We start from the raw sequence: 13,917 nt of genomic DNA on the forward strand, positions 1-13,917 counted from the left end.
ACTTATTCATTGGTAAAGAAAAAGTACATAAAAAGAAAGAAAAACATAATATATGGAGCAGGAATTATTTTTCTGCATGAGCATTTAGGTGGGTCTTTACTACCCCAAGTTGTTTAAAGAAAACAAAAAACTAATAGCTACTCAGGAGGCTGAGATTTGAGGATTGTGGTTCAAAGCCAGGGTGGGCAGGAAAGTCCAAGAGACAGCTCTAACCAACCAGAAAAAAAGCAGGAAGTAGAGCTGTGGGACAAGTGGTAGAGCTCCAGCTTTGAGCAAAGTTAAGGTACCGTGGCCAGGCCCTGATTTAAAGCCCTAGTCCCAGATTAAAAAAAAAAAAACTACAAAAAACATTTAAGACATATCTGAGTAGTAAAAACTCAATAATGAAGAACAAGCATATTTCAAGGCTGGATACATTTCCCTTTGGTTGTTTGATTTTGGTTTGGGTGACTTGAAATCAGTGACTAGGAAATAAACTGGACCTCAAGAAATAAACCAAACATATTTTCAACCTTCCATTAAAGCTTTTGACCTCCCTAACTATAACAGCCATGCCTGGGCCTCCCACCATCCTGTGTGCATGAACACACAGCATGTTGCAGCCTTTACTCTGCATTTAATAAAACTATATGAATAGAAGACTTCCTAAAAAGCAGAAAGTGTCAATAAGCAGGGTTGGAGGACTAAAGCTCTCAAATATTGTGTGTAAAACCCTAAGATTAGAGCTTCCTACCCAAGCTCCAGTGGGTCACTCCTGTAATCCTAGATACTCAGGAGGCTGAGACCTGAGGACTGCAGTTCCAAGACAGACAAATCTGAGATTTTTCCCTAGTGATGGAGGTGGAGGTGTGGTGAGAGTGGTAGAGTGCCATCCTTGGGGGGAAAAGCTAAGGGACAGTGTCTGCCCAGGCCTTGATAGTGACACAAAATAAGCACATAGAGCTTCCTAAATAAGGTAAGCAGCTAAATACCACCATGAACTCATGCTTATAGAGATGGACTATCATTGATAGGCTAATATATTTTACCCATAATTCACAGAGGCTTTTTAGAGACACTATCTCAACTCCGTGGAGGCAGTTTAACCATAGATTTCTATAGACAGCAAGCTCCTTTCTCAAATTAGACTGTACCCCCCTGGTGCAGGAAGCACAGCCCTGCCCATCCCCCTATGTGAGTCATTTTCTGCGTTAGTTGAAGCAGCGGTGGAATTGCCCAGTATAAAAACAGAGTGGCAGGGATGGAGTGCCAAACTCCAGAAAAAGAACAGAAAGGAGAGGAGATGAAAAGAGCCTCCCTCACTGGGGCTCCAGGTCTCCTAGCACAGAGCGGCCTGCCATGCTTTCTCCAAATTGGTGTGGCATCCCCATTCCACTCAGCTCGGACAATGAATTTGCGACTCACCCAAAAACAGTCCCTGTTTACCATGGCTCCACTTAGAATTTTTCAGCTTGACAATGGGGTAGAGCAACATGCATTTGCAGAACTCATACTTTTAATTTTGGTCTTCCTAAAGCTGCACCATCACATGGGTGGCAATGAATACTCTTCAATACTTGATGTTTAACTGTCAGGCTCACTAGGAGGTTTGAGGAAGTAGGTATATTTAATGTGTTTCAACATGCAATGCATTGATTAACATGAAACTGTCATAAGTCAAGGAATATTTGTAGTGAGATACTCAAGTCTTCTCAAAGATAACCAATAAGTAAATCTTTTCCAAAACTATTGTCAGGTACTAGCGGCTCATGCCTGTTATCCCAGGTATTCAGCAGGCTGAATACCAAAGGATCTGAGGATCAAAGTTAGAAGCTGGCCCAGGTAAACTAATCCAAGAGACTCTGATCTCCAATAACCAACAAAAAAGCTGGGGTTAAAGTTGTGGCTCTAGTGGTAGAGTGCAAGGCTTGAGCAAAAAGACTAAGGGAGGGCTGGGGATATGGCCTAGTGGCAAGAGAGCTTGCCTTGTATACATCAGGCCCTGGGTTCCATTCCCCAGCACCACATATACAGAAAATGGCCAGAAGTGGCACTGTGGCTCAAGTGGCAGAGTACTAGCCTTGAGCAAAAGGAAGCCAGGGACAGTCCTCAGGCCCTGAGTCCAAGGCCCAGGACTGGCCAAAAAAAAAAAAAAGACTAAGGGACTCAGGCTTGAGTTCAAGGCCCAGTAGCAGCACACACAAAAAAATAACAAAATAAAATTGCTGTCACTTTACCATTTCCTATTCAATCCTGTTCTTGTGGCTAGAAATGCTCATTGGTGTGTCAGTCCATCAAGCTGCCTGCTTCTCTCTTAAAGTGTAAAACACTTGTCTTACCTAATAAAGGGGCCCAAAAGGAAATTAGATTTAATTCTTGTTACTTAGTCCCTCATTACTTTTAAAGGATCAGTAATTAGAAGAATACTACCTTCTAAGGCACCTTTTGTCCATTCAAGAGTAATTTAAAACATAAATTATTACAGAAGAACCTCTCTGAGGCTCATACAGATTGTCACTCATGCAAATTAAATAGACTATAGTCCTGAAAAATATTAGGACACAACTAGAAATACATCAAGGGCAAGCAGGTATTTTCATAAAACAAATGTCAAATAATTGCAGACGAAAGCTCTTTGTTTGGCTAAACCATAGTCAGCCTGTCTCTTAAGGGCAGAGGATGTTGATGGAGCAGGGCAAAAACAGTTTTAGCAAAGAACCCTGCTAAGTCAGCTTGGCAAGAAGCTTCCAATCTCTTTATCTAATCATGCTCAGCACCTGATAGGGTGCCTCATCCTCTGCCCTTTCCCCAGCTGGTGACTTTTCACATTGGCCTGGTTTCAGAATCTTCCATATCTCTGTTTCTCCCTGTAAATATTCCATCCACCAGGCCCCCACCCAGCTCTGGCTACTAGATGAACCTGAGTGGGCCCAGCTTCCCTCCCTCACTGCAGGTCCACTGTTCTGGCCCTCCACCCAGCCCGCTGGCCTCACAGGACTGTCCATGCTTCTTCAGCCTGAGGCTATGTCCTATTCAGGCATATCCTGCATAAATGATCAAACATTACAAAGGCAGAAATTTACCAAAAGATTCCTAAGATGCATGAAAAATACTTTTGTTACCTTGTAACTCAAATATTACCTGTGCTTGTGTGTGTGTGTGTGTGTGTGTGTGTGTGTGTCTGTGTGTGTCTGTGTTTGGGTGTAGTGAGACCTGAACTCAGGGCCTTATGCTCTTGCTTAGCTGTTTTGCTCAAAGCTGGCACTCTACAACTTGAGTCATACCTCCACTTCCATATTCCTGTTTTGTTTTGCTTTTTGTCAGTTGCAGGGCTTGAACTCAGGGCCGGGGCACTGTCCCTGAGCTTTTTTGCTCAAGGCTAGAACTCTACCACTTTGAGTCACAACTCCATTGCCAATTTGGCGGTGGTTAGTTGGAAAGAAGAGTCTCACAAGCCAGATGCCAATGGCTCATGCCTGTAATTCAAGCTATTCAAGAGGCTGAGATCTGAGGATCAATGATTGAAGCCAGCCCAGGAAGAAAAGTCCATTCAATTCTTATCTCCAATACTCAGAAAAAGTGGGACATGGCACTGTGGCTCAAGTGGTAGAGCACTAGCCTACTTTTGTGTTTTTTGTTTGTTTGGGTTTCTGTGTGTGTGTGTGTGTGTGTGTGTGTGTGTGTGTGTGTGTGTGTGTGTGTGTTTTAGTAGTTAACTGGAGATAAGAGTCTTGAAACTTTCCAGCCCCAGGCTGGCTTCGAACAGTGATTTCCAGATCTCAGCCTTGGATTACTGGTGTGAGCCACTGACGCCCAACTGTTTTTTACACTTTTTAATGTTCATCTTATTTTTTCTTATTCATTTTTTTAAAAAAAATTTCTTTAAGTAGTTGTACAAAGAAGTTTCAACAGGTCAGTTTTGTTTGTTTGTTTGTTTTTGTTGGCTGAGGGCTTGAACTCAGGGTCTGGGCTCTGCGCGGAGCTCTTTTGCTTAAGGCTAGCACTCTACTACTTGAAGCCACAGTTCCACTTTCAGTTTTCTGGTGGTTACTGGGAGATAAAAGTCTCATGGACTTTCCTGTCCTGGCTGGCTTTGAATTCTGATCCTCAGACCTTAGTCTCCTGAGTAGCTAGGATTATAGGCGAGAGCCACCAGCACCCAAATCATGAGACTAACCACCCAACAGGTCAGTTTATGAATAGAGTAAATCTCGATCAATGTCACCCCTTCCATCATCCAGTTCCATTTTTCCCAACCCTGCCCATCCCCTTAATTCCCATTTTTACCTATATACATTGAATATTATGACTGTGTTCAACCACCCTTCCTAACCCCACTTGTCTCACCTTGATCCTCCCCCTATATTGGGGTATTTTAAAGTTTCCATGAGAATTTTTACTGTTCTATAAATATAATACTAGATAAGTGAAAGTTGGCAAAGATTAAATTACCATGTTAGAGTGTTTCAATGAATAAAATGCATAGAAAATGTAAACAATGCTATTTAAAACTATTTTGAAAGAAATTTAGGTACAAGTAAGTGTCCCTATAGCTAGCACTGCTTATAATTTAGCATTGGAGATGATGACTGAGTCTGGATTTTTCATCTTCTCCCAAATTAAAAATTAGTTATTGATGGGTAAAGGAAGAAGTCATTTAATTTCATTTCTCTTGTAGCAGCTGAATTTCATTGCTTAACCACTCACACCTGTTTCTTGAGCTAATTGCTTTTCTTGGATGCAAATAGATTCTGGGCATGCTGTCCATAGAGAACCAGCCTTTCCCTGCCAGCTCATCCTTCTACTGGGTTCCTGCCCTCCAAACTGTAAAGGAACCTCTAGGGCAGGTATGCAGATGGAACTTCTAGGGCAGGTGTGGGGTGGAACTTCAGAGGGCAGGTGTGGGGTGGAAACTCTAGGGCAGGTGTGGGGTGGAACCTCAGAGGGCAGGTGTGGGCTAAGGCCAAAGTTAAGAGCCTGCCACATAGCAACATGTGCTCATTTGCCTTGATGGCAAATGTCAATGGCAAGGCCAATGTTTCTGTCCCACTCTTCCTGCTCCTTCTCTCCATCATAGCAAAATGGAAAACCTGCCACCCACCAGCTGAGTTGCCTGTTTTCTGATTTCTGATCCTTTCTATATTCACTTATTGGCATGAGAATGAGGCTTATCTTCCAAGTTGCATTCAGGCTCTGGAGGTCCTGGGTCCTCTGTTCCCCCTGAGCTGAGCAGTTGTCTGGCTGAGCTTAAGACCATTCTCAAGTCTTGTGCTGGAGAACATACCACTCAGCTTCTCTCACCTTTCCAATTTCACTGCCAACACCAAATGTTTTCTTGGAAAAAAAATTCAGTTTTTCTTCCCAACATGCTAACCTTTGTCATGACTTGACTTAAATTTCAAATGATTGCTTCAGAGATAAAGTTTCGTGTTTTCTGTATGATTACAAAGGAACCACTTGTTTACTAAATTTAGTAGTAAATTTATTTGGCTGTTATATCCCTAATATGCTTAATCTTTTTACTAATCTGGTTAGTTTTTTTTATTTCTATGTGAAGTTGATATATGGTGTTATAAAAAGACATTTTTCCAATGGTAGTATTCTTCTAGGATTTCTCAAGGAAATCATGGGGATTTTATTCCTTTAAAATTGCCAAGTGTGGAATGAATTTCCTTTGTTCCAGCTGTAGAAAATTCAAAAGTAGGAGACAGTGAACTAATCTCCTGATAGTATTCCCTGGAACAAACAATACACCCTGGACACAAGAAAGGAGACTACCCCTCCTGTAATAGGCCCAGATCATCCAAGCAACTCTTCCTCTGAAGATATACAGAAGGCCAGGGAGACAACATCAATGAACATCAGATCATTAACAATACAGGAGAAGATCAGGAGAAGAACCAGGTCAAGCCAACTACTGGGGCCTCTGTGACCCCAGGGATGAGCAGGAGGCAGCAGGACATGGAGAGTCTCTGAGGATGGGAAAGACAGAACATTTGGGGCACAGAATCGACCAGGAATGGATGCTCTGGTAAATAGAGTATAGTGGTGTCTGTTGGTCAGTTCTCCCTTACTGCATAAATTAACAATCAGATCACAGAAGAAAACAGGCTTATTCTGGCTCACATCTTTAGGGGCTGTGACCCATTGCGCTGGGTCTGTGGTGACACATATGCTGGAGTGAACAGTATAGCAAAACTGCTCACCTCATGGCCAGAAACAAAGGGAAGAAAGGGTCCCAAAAATCTCCTTTGAAGTCTGGAAATATGGCCTAGTGGTAGAGTGCTTGCCTAGTGTACATTGAAGCCCTGGGTTCTGTTCCTCAGCACCACATATATAGATAAAGCCAGAAGTGGTGCTGTGGCTCAAGTGGTAGAGTGCTACCCTTGAGCAAAAAGAAGCCAGGGACAGTGCTCAGGCCCTGAGTTCAAGACCCAGGACTGGCAAAAAAAAAAATTCTCCTTTGAGGTCACTCTCAACAACCTAACTACCTCTTACTAAGCTTCACCTCTTAAAAGTTTCCACCAACTCCTAACAGCACCAACCTGAAGAACAGCCTTAGGCCTCTGAGGGACATCCAGATCCTAACTATAGTTGAGTGACAACCTGAAAAATGGTGCTGTAGTAGTAAAGAGGAATGAAAAGTTACCTATTATGTTCATTGCTTCTAGGAATCTAGACAATCTCAGACAGGTGAAAGACAGACTTCACTAACAATAAAGAGTTTTCCACTGGGCTGGGGATATGGCCTAGTGGCAAGAGTGCTTGCCTCCTATACATGAGGCCCTGGGTTCAATTCCCCAGCACCACATATACAGAAAATGGCCAGAGGGGGCGCTGTGGCTCAAGTGGCAGAGTTGCTAGCCTTGAGCAAAAAGAAGCCAGGGACCGGTGCTCAGGCCCTGAGTCCAAGCCCCAGGACTGGCCAAAAAAAAAAAAAAAAGAGTTTTCCACTAACAGGTCAGCACTAAAGGAAATCCAACATGGTAAATAAAGATTCCAGATGAAAGTATGGAGACATAAGAAGTAATCAAAGTTAACTAGTACGTATGATCATCTATAATGAGATACAGTAGAAGTTGCCTGCTTACAAATCTATACAGACAGAATGAAGATTACAAATTGCCAGAGCAAGGTTATTAGTGATTGTTAATAAGTAAAAACTTCTTTCTGCCATGATTTTTTAAAGTTTAAATTTTAAGGTTACCGTGATTATTTTACCAGTCTGGTAGTATAGCAAAATGGATTGAATTGTGCATCTTCAAATGATTAATTTTATAATATGTTATCTCTTGGAGCAATTTTTTTAAAAAAGAGAAAATGTATGGCAACAATAGCATGGAAATTAAGATAGGATATATGAGCTCATAGTTTTAAAATAAAATTTATAGGAGGCACTGTTGTGGCCGATCCTCCTAATAGGTGAGACTGAAATGGACTCATGTTAAAGTTCCAGTCACAAAACTCAAGATGTTCTTTCATCTTCAAACAATAAGACAAGTGAAATCACAACTTAACACCCCAAACAGGAAGGTTTTGTTTGGGACGAGAATGATGCTCCTTCCTTTTCAGTCTTTCCAAATGATAACCTAAAGAAACTTGATCATCAAAAATCATTTTGTCTACTGCTGTCTCCCATCCCTGCTATCCCAGTAAAGTAATTTCCCAAGAACTCTGCACTTCTTGTTTTCGTTTTCTTTCTCTGTTCTTTGTTGTCAGTCATGGGGCTAGCCTAGGCGCTATCCATGAGCTCTTTTGCTCAAGGCTAGTACTCTACCTCTTTGACCCACAGCATGCTACTTTCACTACTTACAGTATTCTGGTGTTTAACTGGACTTTTCTGCCCAGGCTGGCTTTGAACTGTGATTTTCAGACCTCAGCCTCCTGAGTAGCCTGGATTATAGATGTGAGCTACCAGCACGTGGCTCTTTTATTTTTCTACCATCAGCCTTTCTTTGTCTATAAAGCCAATCTCCTCCACTGAGTGCCTTCGGATGCTTCTCTTATTTTATGGAAATAAAGCGTTCCATTTTAGAATCACAAAATAAAGCCAGTCAAGATATCCACACCAAGCCAGGTGCTGGTGGCTCATGCCTCTAATCTTGGCTACTCAGGAGGCTAAGATTTGAGGATTGCAGCTGGAAGCCAGCCCAGGCAGAAAACTCTGTGACTCTTATGTTTAACAGACTTCAAAAAAGTCAGAAGTGGATCTATAGCTCAAGTGTTTGAGCACGCAATCCTTGAGCACAAAAGCTCAGGGTCAGCTCCCAGGCCCTGAGTTCAAGCCCTAGGACCAGCACACACACACACACACACACACACACACACACACAGCTCTTGTTACAATTTTGCTTTTTGACAAAATGTCTCGAGGTCACTGAGTTGTGTGGGAAGAAGACAAAGTAGGAATTCATTCTCAGGATACACAACTGTGTTTTATGCACAATACAGGTATGCGATATCTCTCTCACCCACACACATTTGGGAAAGAATCAGAGGCAACTGAAAACAAGAGTTATTATTTTATTTGCCAGTCCTGGTGCTTGAACTCAGGGCCTGAGCACTGTCCCTGGCTTCTTTTTGCTCAAGGCTAGCACTCTGCCACTTGAGCCACAGCGCCACTTCTGGCCTTTTCTATATATGTGGTGCTGAGGAACCGAACCCAGGGCTTCATGTATATGAGGCAAGCACTTGTGCCTCTAGGCCATATTCCCAGCCTCCTGAAAATAAGAGTTAACAAGAAGGTGTTGGGAACCGAGGGAGAGGCGCGGGAGCATGCCCTGCGGGGTAGAGCCAAGAAAAGATGTGAGCCACGAAAACGCCCACCCCAGCCCCCCTTACGTTTAAGGCAAGAAACACAGGTGATTCAGGGAGAAGTCACGCAAACATCCGGTTTATTAAGAAAGGACAATCACCTTTATAGGCTGAATGACACCAGGAAGGGGGAGGGATTTGAAGCGGCTAGCTAGGCACAGGGATGGACTGATTAGGCTGTCTATCAAGAGTGACATCATGGGACTTCCCCTAAGGGCGGTCGTCATGTCCCCCAGGACCGCCTCTGGGTTCATCACCCACTGCCATCTTGGCACACAAGTGGTCCAAGGCGAGAGGCGGGGCTGGTTAGAGCTGCCTTTCTGGCAGGCAGGGCTAGCAGCCATGCGGCCCTAGGGCTGGAGAAGAGGCAGGCCTACTAGGAACGCCTCTTAAAGCTGCAAGCCAGTGCCCCACATCTCCCCCTTCTGTTTTTAACATAGCAGGAGGCGCCCTACTTGAGAATGTGCCTGTCTTAGGTTGCCTCCCCCATGGGAGGTCTTACCCATCCTCGGCTAACACCCTAACTCTTCAGGCAAACCTACCTGCAGGGCTGGCTAGCCCAGTGGAAGAACACAGGGGAGGGTGGGGGGGGGAGTAGAATTGGCACTCAAGAGAAAGCCCTGTTATTTCTGCCTCACACCTGTACAGCCCGGTAGGCTGCGCGTCCTGGCGGGTGTTGTGACCAACCTCATAGGGTTCCCAAATGGCTAAAAGCAAAAGGGCACTGTTGGCTGGACAGCCCTATCTTATTACTTAGGAGATATGAGAGACCTATTTGTCCTAGCAGGAGGCAAATGTGGACACAAGGCAGATGTAAACATAAGGAAAATGTGGACACAAGGCAGATGTAAACATAAGCAAAATGGGAGGCTTCTCCCACAAAGGGGAGTAGGTGAGGGAGCCACCCATCTGACTCAGTCCAGGGAAAATGGGAGTTTTTAGTCTGTTTCTGAGCCACTCAAGGTAACGCAGGCAGCATTCCCCTTCTGTGGCAGTGAGGTAGAAAGAAGCAGGTTCAGGCTCTGGCGACTTTGAAGGTCCACAGCAGCCAAGGTGCTGGTAACTTAAAGCATGTGGTTAGTAAACATTTTATCATAAACATTGAAGCAAGGTGCCAAACCCTTAACGCCTATTTCCCTCCAACGGGAACCCCTAAGCTCAGTGGCAAGGGAAAGGCAAAAGGGAAGCAACAGTGTAATACTCCATTCCAGTTCTTTTGCAAAGCTGCTGGCAATATTGCCACAGCAAAACATTGCACTGTGAAAGACACCAAGGCAGAGTCCAGGAAGCAAGGAAGGGAGGCTGGCTGCCTTCGGTGTCATCCACCACTGATGCACACAGGCAGGCTTCCCATATTTCCATGGAGGAGCAAGAAGAAATCCACCACGGTCTTTATTTTTCCCTAGAGAGAACCAGGAGAAGACATTCCTCAAGAGCAAGTGCTCTTGGGTGGTTGTTCTGACGAACAATATTTTAAGTCTCTAGCTGGTATCCAAATTGGGCTTGATTCCCCAATCGGGAAGACACATGCAAAGCCCCTTCCCATGCTAATAAGTGGGTCAGGACCTCGCCATGATCCAGTAAGAGGGTCCTTCCATTGGACATCCACCTTTAAATAAAGTGTCTGATTTGACCAATGCCTCTAAAAAGCCATCAGAGGTTGGTCTTAGGAGAAATTTAAAATATTTAATGTAAGCATAGTTGTCCTTAACTGGTCATGGGGGCTGCTCCCCCACTTTTGTTTTAATTAATAACAGAGGAGGGGCACCAGGTTGGGAGTATGGGTGGAGGTTGTCTCTTCTGGAACTACTTCCTGCTGAAAAGGGACAAAGTAGTCAGGGGTCCCTGATTCATCATTTGGCCTGGTACCATCCAGTTTGGTTGGTAAAAGTCCTCATCATTTTCACAAGAAAGGTTATCAGGTGCAGAGGGTGTCATGGTCTCCTCTGGCCATGTCCTGCAGCTTGGGCATATCAAGAAGTCCCTGGGGCTGGGGTCTTTAGGGTCCAGATCTGCACTGGGCACAGCAGTGTAGTAAGAGGATGGCCTTGAACTGTAAATTCCCAGGTGGCAACCTCAGTGAGGGATGTTATCCTGACTTTTGAAGTGGTCAGGCAAAAGGCTGACAAGTTCACAGGACCAGTTAACATGAATGACATGGGAGAACATACCCTGGGCACAAGCCAGGAAAGTTCCATTTGGAACATAAACCCAATTGTGGCCCATTACAAGGAAGGAGGGATAACTGGACTTGGGGCAGGAAGGAAGTGTTTAGGGATAGTGGACCAGTTGGGAGTAATCAGTCAGAGGCAAAAAAAAAAAAATTATATATATATATATTTCAATAGCAGGAAAAGGAAAATGGACCGGTATGGGCATTGGGTGGGTAAGCAACTATTCCTCTTGATCTCTCGGCTCTGATTAATTTTGAAAGGGCGAGACTGAAGTGCCAGACTTTGAAGTCAGGCCCCATTTTACCACGTGAACCCCATTTTACCACGTGAACCCCATTTTACCACGTGAACCCCATTTTAGAATCGAACCCTGAGCCAATCAGATTTGTACCTGTGTCCTACTCTTGCTTGCTTGAACAGCTGATTGTGGTAACCTTGTTCTTTGCCTTTATAAGCCCTGTGTAATCACAGCTCCGGGCTCCCTCCTAACCTCCGCTGTGTCGGTGGGTAGGACGAGGCCCGAGTTGCAGCTCGTTTAAATAAAGCCTTGCCTTGCTTTTGCATTTCGGAATGTCTGAGTCTCGGTGGCCTTCTTGGTGGTCGTTTTGCGACTTGGCACAACATTTGGGGTTTCGTCCGGGATGGCCCCAGAGACCCCCGAGACCCCAGACTCCGAAGGTAAGAAAATAGCACTGTTCATTCTGTGTGTCTGTGTCTGTGTGATTTGTAGTTTTGTTTAGGCCAGCCGCTTGAATCTGAACCTGTAGGTAGTGAAGAACCAGCCGGAGTGGACACGCTCATATGGGCAGTCCTGGGGGACTTGGGGTCACCTCAAGCTCTCCACAGGGGGCTCAGGCTTCCCACTACCACCCTGAACCTGAAGGACTGGACCAGGAGGCCCTTCTAACGGGCGTCCGTCTAGTCCACTCTATATTTGGGGTTGTCTGGTCTGCTCCTACACAGGAACGGGAGAGAGAGAGCCTCAAGACTGTGTGGTGTGCCCCCTCAAAAGGGGAGGAGAGACTCAGTGAAACTGTGTGGTCTGCCCCCTCACAGGGGCAGGAGAGACACAGTCGAACCTGTAAGTCGCGGCTCCCTAAGTCTGTCTGTAAGTGTTGTCTGGTCTTTGTGCCTGTAATTATTTTTGTGTGTTTCTTTCTTGCGCTGTGCCTGACTGACAATCGGATGATGGGGAACGTCCCTTCCACTCCCCTGGACTTGACTTTAGCTCACTAGAAAGATGTACAGGTGATAGCCCACAATCAGTCAATCAGTGAGAGTGTCCGCAAAAAAAGAACTCTAGGGGGACCCCCACCCAGCCTTCTTAAGCAAAAAATTGTTTGGTGCGCTAAAATGTTTTACTAAGACTAAAAATGTTTTACTAAAACTATCAAGCCCTGGAAAATGAGGCTGGAGAATGCTAAAATCATTTGTTAAATGTTTTTGTCTTAAAATGTACGGCCAATGCTAATTCTGCGCACTTTAAGATCTTTTGAAAATGTATGTGTGTGTGCATGTGTGAGTGTGAACATGTTCAAGACTGCAGTATGATGCAAAACTAAGTTTAAGTTTAAATTCAAATGGCCATCAAGTTTGGGCATTACCAAATACTTTAAAGGTATTATTGCATTGTTTTAAAGAGGAACTAGAGTTTTAAAAAAAGGATTTCTCAGGGTTCTTTAATTAAAATAAAAAATTCAGAGCTAAGTGTCAGAAATTTGGATTTAAAAGGATATATATATATATATATATATATATATATATATACTAAACTAATGGGGATAGAAGTAAACTCTCATTAACTCTATGTATGTAGGAAAATGGCAAAATGGGCCAATGTTTCTCACTAATATATTGGAAAGCTGAATGGATAAGTATTTCTAATTGTGATTCTTGCATTAAGGAAAAATTCAAAGGTCTTCATGCCATGCAGTAACTGGGACTGAAGAAAAAATAAATAAAAAAAGAGGCTCTTTTGAAACAAGCAGCCCGTAGGCAAAGGGCGGCATCTGGTTTCAGAATGACTGTGAGCTTCAGTTTTTCCAATGCAGATAAAAGCTAAAGTACGTTGTGTTAGTGTTAAAAAGGCTTTGGAAATCAAGAATACATTTCTAGATAAGAAATTTGGAAGTAAAATTGTCCTAAATAATTATTGCAAAGTGAGAAAAGGAGAATTATGGCTACCAAAATGTTTAATTGCCATTCCAGCTTCTTTGTAGGTTTTTTGTAACAGTTTCCAGCAGGCCCACAGAGAAGCACAGGTGATTCCTACAAGTTTGTCAAGATGTAATACTGGCCCTTAATAATGTTAGTTCCAGGTAAGAGAGCATGCTTAAAAACTACTTCTGTGTGGACCACCTTGTTGCTTATAATTGGAGTAAAGTGGCCCCTTGTAAGACTCACTGATCTGAAATCTGCGGTTCGAAGCCAGCCCGGGCAGAGAAAGGTCCCTGTGAGAGACTTGTCTCTAATCAGCTAGCAGAGTGCTGGTAACGGAGTGGTATGGAGCTCAAAAGTGGTACAGTGCTAGTCTTGAGCTGGAGAGCTGGGGGACAGTGCTCAGGCCCTGAGTCCACGTCCGGTGAAAAGTCACTCCTGGTGGGACAAAAGTGATGGAGCATCCAGAGGCAGTAAGCCACTGCTTGGATGGCAGGGATGGTGTCAGATCCTAGAGTCACTCCTGTTTGGCCTTTCAAAAGTTAATCAAAGCCTGGAAGTCCTAGAAGAATAATTCGTAAGCATGCCTTTCCAATGCCCATGTCGGTCTACTGGGCAGGAACTTGCCAGTCATCTGTGATAGTGGGTAGTAAGGGGAAGTTTGTCAAATGAGAGGATAGATTAAAATCTCACCCCCCCGCATTTACTCAAAGCTCTGACTGGCAGTGAGAATTTTAAGCTGATACATCTGTTTAAAGCTTGTAGACCTGAGATTGTGTCCTTATTGAGATGT

This window comes from Perognathus longimembris, chromosome 1 (genome assembly GCF_023159225.1).
Source record: "Perognathus longimembris pacificus isolate PPM17 chromosome 1, ASM2315922v1, whole genome shotgun sequence".
Taxonomy (NCBI): Eukaryota; Metazoa; Chordata; class Mammalia; order Rodentia; family Heteromyidae; genus Perognathus; species Perognathus longimembris.